At 36.5% G+C, this 7,518-nt stretch overlaps 1 non-coding gene across 1 annotated transcript; it reads right to left on the reverse strand.

Annotated features, from left to right (window-relative positions):
• Positions 1–7,040: 7,040 nt before the first annotated feature.
• On the reverse strand, positions 7,041–7,147 carry LOC130721726 (small nucleolar RNA R71). Its single transcript, XR_009013646.1, has one exon. It is a non-coding gene; the product is annotated as a small nucleolar RNA R71 (small nucleolar RNA).
• Between the last annotated feature and the right edge of the window lie 371 nt (positions 7,148–7,518).

Genomic DNA, 7,518 nt, shown 5'->3' on the forward strand with positions numbered 1-7,518 from the left:
TAAAGTGGATTAGATGATCAACAACCCAAGGCAATTTTCCATCAATTGTTAATTTCAACATTTTAAACATTGCTCTTTTGCAAAACTTTTGTCACAAACAACCAAAGCCAATTTCTGAGTTTTACTACTTTTAAGAACTTGCAAACTTTAGACTTAAATCAACAATTCTCACTCACAATCCCTGTGGTTCGATATTTTAAAACCCGGAGATATCTGTGCACTTGCAGATTGACCAACAATTGTGTTCTTGTGAAACTCGATTTTTCAAACGATTGTAATTTTTTAAAACGTTCTTGCAATCGTTTGGTTATGGAAACGAGTCCACCGCCAAACAGAAGAACCGCTGAACAGAATGGAAGAAACGCTGAACCTTCCGTTCGCTCTTGCTCTGGTTCTCTTCAACCCATTCCTCGCCTTCAAGCTCCGGGAGCTCTTCTTCTTCAACTACAGGCTCTTGTGGCTCAGCATGCTCCACTGTAGGCTCCTCCTGTTCAACCTTCATGTCTTCGGAAGGATCCAACTCCGCCTCAGACGCTCGTACAGACGATGTCTCAGACTCCAAGTCCTTCGGGGTCTGGAAACGAGGGGGTGCAAATGGCAGCTTCACCCTCCCGTCTTCAAGCTGTTGGACCTCGATGACCTCTCCCTCCTTGTCGCGTCCCGAAAGTGTGGCACCGCCGACGTAGATGCGACGTACCTGGTGTGAGTCGGGCACCCAGGCCTTGTCCTTCTCCTCTTCATGGAGTGTCAGCGTCTAGGAACGAACCGTGCTCGTGGTCAGAACCATCTGCCCCCCCCCCCAGAATAAACACATAACAAATAAAAGAGGGTCAAATCTCATACAAGACTCTTAAATATTCACAGTTCACATAGATCATATGATAAGTAAAGAATCATAGCCTCACATCTCATGTTAGCAACCTAAAGTTAGTTAGGCTAACGTCCTCACCATTCACACAACCACCTCAACACCTTGGCCAATCTCGATCATCCGCAGATGAACATTCACGAGGGGACCACATAGTCAATCCTTATCCCATGACTCAATCATGGTTATCACATGGAGACCACACAGTCAATCTATAAATTCACCCTCGCGTGCAAGTAACCGTTTGTCTCTAACGACACCATCGTTCTCATGGTCCATAGCCTACGACTAGCACAATAGCCATACAATCACTACTTGCAAGCGAACTCTCTTTCTCAAGGTGCATTACCAATTATCATAAGTTGATGTAAATTAATAAGTCTTCATGTACAGTACATTCATCAGATCATTTAGGGTTTTACCCCATTTCCCACAAGGATATTAATTTCAAACAACTCTCACATGTAATAAAACATTGCCCACACCCTAGAGAGTAATAGGGTTCGACCACACCACATATTATGTCAATTAATTCATGCTTTTCATGGCTTCAGTAATAAAATCAGCAGCAAATCATCAACTCAACAAGTAGTCAAAAGAAAACAAGAAAAGTCGCTAAAACCCTCAAAACTATGGTTCGACCGTGGCTCATTTATGGCCTAGGGTTTTCAAATTTTTTTGATCATGCTTGATCAAGTCTCATATGTCAAATTCCAGCAAGGTTTCCAATATTAAACATCAACAATTAACCAGATCTAACACATGTTAATGACCACTATTCGGATCTAGGCATATATGGTGAAAATAGCAAGGTTTTGACATGAAACTATCATGGATCAAGGCATCATGTAACAAAGCATGGTAAAACAGAACCTTTTCATTCTAAACTTGCATGGAAAGAATTCCCAATCATACATACAAACCCCTCATGTTGAAGATCACCCAAATTCACAACCTTTCACATAAAACCATGAAATTTCAAGCATGCATTCTCCGAGACTCTACCTAAACTAGATCAGCCCTCACCTTAGCCTTAGTATTGTGAAGAAAAGATGGAGATTGAAGTGAGTGATCCTTGCTTCCTTCTCCTTGCTCGAGTCCCTCTTTCTCTCTAGATCTCCTTCACAAAATTCCTCTTCTTCCCCTTGCTCTCTTTCTCCTTCAAGTTCACTCTCACTCTCTCTTTTCTACCAAAGGTTCTCTCTTCTCTCTTGCTGAAGTGAAAACAGAAGTAGGTTTGCCTTTCCAATTAGTTTTTGTGAGAATGAGAAAAAGAAAAATCCTCCCTCACTCCCTTAACCAAAACCGGCGGCCACTCACACTAGAATAGGGTTTTGTTTTTCAAATTTTTCCTACCCAAGCCCAACTCAATTTAATTTAATGCCTCTTAATTACTGATTAATAAAAATAAATAGAATAAAAGTGAACCCCCTTTTCCCCCTTACATAGCCGGCGGCTACAAGCTAGCAACCTAGGGTTTTCACTTTTTTTTCTCTTCTATCTCATGTTTATTTGGAAATAAAATTAAATATTCAGCTTTTATGTAAAAAAAAACTGAAATAATAAAATAAATAAAAGGAAAATCTCTCTCTTTCTTAAATGAAATTCAATCTATTTAAATAAACTAGATTTTCCTAACTAACTCAAAGCAATTCAAAAAGAGATCTTTTCTTATCCCTTTTCTCACAAAGTCACGGCCATCACTAGCTTGGCCTCCAAGCAACACACAAATCACCTTATTTTTGAGGTCCAAAACCCCACAAAATAATTACTTTCAAACACCCAACATTTATTTCAAAAATAATACAAATTCAAATATTTCATGAAATCTTCACACACATAATCAACCAAATAAACTCATTCTTCACTAACATTTCACACTTATTACTCATTTCAAATAATACTAATAATCATAACATCAGGGTCTTACAATCTTGATCTACTTATACTCCTACAGGGGGACAATGTAACTCCCGAGGCTTCAACCTTTCGAGAGCATACCTCTTTTGTTTCTCAAGAAGGTTGGGATTCAATGGTCAACCATCACCTTAAATATATTCCACTATAAGGCGAGACTTGCCAAAAAGGACCCTAAACCGTTTCCATTTAATCGATGGGCTTCTCCGAATGATAAGAACTTTAGATATAAGATTTGAGGATTCTTTCTTGTTTTACCCAAATGGGATTCTTCTTTCTGAAACTACAAAAAACATGTTGAGGAAGTAGTATTTGCGGCGCACTGTAGCATTCCATATTGGCGGATTATGAAGGCCTCTATTATTCGAAGCTGGTTTTACAAAAAGAAATCAGACAATATGATTTTTTAAAGACAAAATCATTTAAAATAAATCTTTTAAGATATAATCTTTATTTTTATGACAAATTGCACTAGCCTCCCTTCATGTTTATCATCGTTGCACTAACATTCATCTATTATTTAGCAAAACACTAACCACTCTTATTTTATTGAAAACATTGCAGTACTAATTATCATTATTGTACTGACCTCCCCTAAGATTATTTTTAAAACACTGAAGACCCATTTGTTATTCTAAATGAAATATGTGGTTAATGAATTTTGTGAAATATAGGGGAGGTCAGTCTAATAATAAAAAATCTTGAAGGAGGATAGTGAAATTTCCCTTTATTTTTAAAACTCAAAATATTTTACTATTTTTTCAAAGGCTTAAATATGTTGGAGGCCCCTCTAAAATAGGGTTACTTTGGTTTAGGCCCCTACAAAATATTTTTTTGGGAATACACCCCTATTTGGAAAATAATATGGAGGGATAAGCCCTCACCGTTACAAGAATCGTTAGTTTTCTAACGGAGAACGACGTGACAGCCACATCATCAGGTCATGTCATCAATGTTGTCAAGTAAGCACATGAGAAAATGTTTAAAATAAAAAAAATATGTAACTAGGATTTGAACACAAGACCTGCAACTTAAATTAAAGATACCTTACCACAAGACCTGTGTTCGAATCCTGGTTAATTTTTTTGATTTTAAACATTTGCTCATGTGCTTACTTGGCAACGTTGATGATGTGGCTACCACGTCATCCTCTGTTAGAAAACTAACAATTCTTGTAACGGTGGGATTTTATCCCTCCATATTATTTTCTATATAGGGGTGTATTCCCAACAAAATATTTTGTAGGGGCCTAAACCAAAGTACCCCTATTTTAGAGGGACCTCCAACATATTTAAGCCTTTTTCAAATTATGATAATTACTTTTTTGTAATAAAATTAAAATACTTTTCTTATAATTTTACATTTTTAGAATATACTTAACATAGGAATTATAAAGTAAATTAAGTTTTTTTTTGGTAGATGTTAAGTAAATTAAGTAATTACAGTAAACTACTTCAATCTTTATTTTTATTTTCAAACTAGTCCTTTGACCCGTGCGATGCACGGGGAATATTCATATTTTTTATCGCGTGACATTTTTTAAAATCTGTATTATTTTTGTTATGTTTATTAAAAGAAAATTTATGAATTAAAAGATCAAAATTAATTTAGATATATGAAAACAGACATTTGAAAGTATTTTTTTTATAAATGTGTTTGTTTTTATTTTGTGGACGTGCAAAATGAACTTTATGTAAAGAATTTTAATTTTATTTTATAGCTTTTGTATAATAATAAAGCACATATTTATATAAATGGAATTGTAGAAGTGAAAAATGTTTTTTTCTCATTTATTAAATACTTTATTTTTTATCGTCATTAGGCACTTTGAAGTGGATTTATATTTGATCGGTAAAGTTTTAAATTGTTTAACTTTTATATAACTCCTAAATGATATTAGTTAATAATGTAACCACTATTTTTATTTTTTATTTTAAATTTCAAATAAGTTAATTAATAGAGTATATAACTCATATGCATCTTTAAGATATATTTGATTTAATAATATCTTTATCAACTTTTGCTCTTTTTATGCTTATTTCTAAATACTAATAAATGCATTTAAAAATAAGGTTTAATAGCTTTTTTGGTCCCTCACTTATCACGATTTTGCACTTTTAGTCCCTCTAGAAAAAAATTAGCAAAATTTGTCCCTCACATTTACACACTTTTGTCGTTTTAGTTTTATTAAACTAATTAATTTTATTTTTGTTACAATTAAAAGTTAGCTCAAAGCACAAAACATGTTTTACCTATTGATGACCCTAGTTTAGTAGTGTTTTTAGGGTCATTTCTTTGTTTGTTTTAAGTCTTTTTGTTGAGTCTCATGTAGTGTTTCATGCATTCTCATGCATTTTTATCTTTCTTTGAATCTTTACTTTGTTTTGAAAATTTTGTAGTTTTATAGGGACTTTTCTTGCATTTTAAGTAAGTTTAGGACTTGCATGATTTTCTTATGTTATTTGAGGGTCCTCTTTGCTAATGAGCTCTTTGAGCTTCTGGATATTTTCCTTGGCTTGTTGGTTTTGTTTTCAGATCAGAAACTGAAGGAGAAGGAAGGCCAAGAAGCATGGAATTGAAGGAGGGGTTAAAGAGGCTTGAAGAGGAGTTACAAAGAAGCTAAAAAGTCTTTCCAGCGAGCTTGGAGCGCCTAGGCGTTGGGAATTGGCGCCTAGGCGCTAGTTATATTTTCTGAGCCTTCTGGAATTGGCGCCTAGGCGCTGGGAATTGGCGCCTAGGTGCTGGGAACCTTCCAGAGAGCATGTTTTCAGCTGGAATTGGCGCTCAGGCGCTCTGAATTGGCGCCTGAGCGCCCAGACTCGATTGTTTTGCCTATAAATTGGTTTTTAGACATTTCTCTTGGAACCTTTTGTCATTTTATCATATTTTCATAAGTTAGAAGAGAGGGTTGGAGTTCTGGAGCTTGAGGAGCTTTCTCTAAGCCCTATGTTTCAGGTTTCATCTTTATCTTCTTGTATGGATTTCATAGCCATGTTTGGCTAAAACCCCTTTTGCTTTGGGTTCTTTGTAAGACTTATGATGTTTTAATCTTAATTCCTATTTCTATTCATGATTCCTCTGAGTAAACCCTTGAATCCCATATCCATGCTTTATGTTTCAAGTTAGAACATGTGCTAGCTTTATGCTTTTCTATAATAGAACATAAGTTTGTTATAGATTAGGGACTTGTTGTGGGATTACCTCTTCTATACTTGCTACTAGGAATAGAGGAAGGGTTGGGGTTTGTTGACCTGAATTGCATGCTTAATGCCTTTAGTAAATGTTTAGGTTATCAAGGAATTGTGCCTATCTTTTGGCTTGAGAGGATTGTCTATGCGAGGCATCGATAGATGATTGATTAGGCTAGAACATCAAGGAGAGATTCAGAGTTTTGTGGATAGAATAGGTTGATTAGAACTGAATTAGTCAAGCAAGAACCCAAGGCATGCTCACCATTGTTCTCACACACTTATATTTCAATTGCTTGTTAATTAGTCACCTAAACAATCAACCTTAAAACTGAATTTTACTCGCTTTCTTACCGTGAACTCGAGGCTTAAACTGAATTCACATTCCAATTCCCTGTGGTTCGGTAAACTAAAACCGGGTAGATTCTGTACACTTGCAGAATGACCAACAAGTTTTTGGCACCGTTGCCGGGGAATATTTTGTGGTTTTTTGGATTAAGTTTTTAGTTTGTGGTTTTATTTTTGTCTAGAATTGGTGCTACTAATCTTTCTCTGTTTGAGTGTCACACTTTCAGGTTACTCTCACGAGAGACACCGTCATGGGAGGCCGTATGACGGAGGAGGAGATTGAAGCCCACATTGAGGCGAGAATCCAAGAGGGGATCACCCTCCGATTATGTGAACAAGAAGTTGAGAATGCCAACCGGTCTCTTCGGGAACTCACTTCTTGTACCATGAGTTATGACTATCCCGGGAGCATTGTCTTTCCCGAGGGAGTGGGAAACTTTAAGTTGAGACCGGCATTCATCAACTTGGTGAGCCAAAACCAATTTGGTGGAGGTACTTTGGAAGATCCACATGCTCACATGGAGAGGTTCATCCGGAATTGCAACACTTACCGGGTGAACAATGTTCCGGCGGATGCAATTCGGTTGAGCTTGTTTCCATTTTCTTTGAAGGATACCGCTGAGGAATGGCTGAATTCTCAACCTCAAGGGAGCTTCACTACTTGGGAAGACTTAGCGGAAAAGTTCACAACAAGGTTCTTCCCAAGAGCCCTTTTGAGGAAATTGAAAAAAGACATCATGAATTTTGTGCAACCCACTGAAGAAAATCTCTATGAAGCTTGGGAGCGTTTCAAGAAGCTCTTAAGGAAATGTCCTCAACACAATCTCACCCAAGCTGAATTGGTTGCAACATTTTATGATGGTCTACAGTACTCTTGGAGGTTTGGCCTAGATGCGGCTTCAAATGGCGAGTTCGATGCTCTTTGATAGCAATTCCGCAAGTGTACGGATTGATCAAAGTAATACAAAAGATTGTCGAACCACAGGGATAGTTGTTCATCAATTGCTTCTAAGAGTTTTGTGTTCAGAATGTGAAAAAGAAAGCAATATAAGTTTGAGGGTTTGTTGTGTTTAACAAACTTGTGATGAAGAGCAAGAATTATAATTCAGATAAAGAAGTACCCTGGGCAAAGCTCCACTTAGTCCAATAATGGTTCTCAAATCAAATTCTTATATGAAGTTCAGAATCCTTATCCAT

This window comes from Lotus japonicus, chromosome 5 (assembly GCF_012489685.1).
Source record: "Lotus japonicus ecotype B-129 chromosome 5, LjGifu_v1.2".
Lineage (NCBI taxonomy): Eukaryota > Viridiplantae > Streptophyta > Magnoliopsida > Fabales > Fabaceae > Lotus > Lotus japonicus.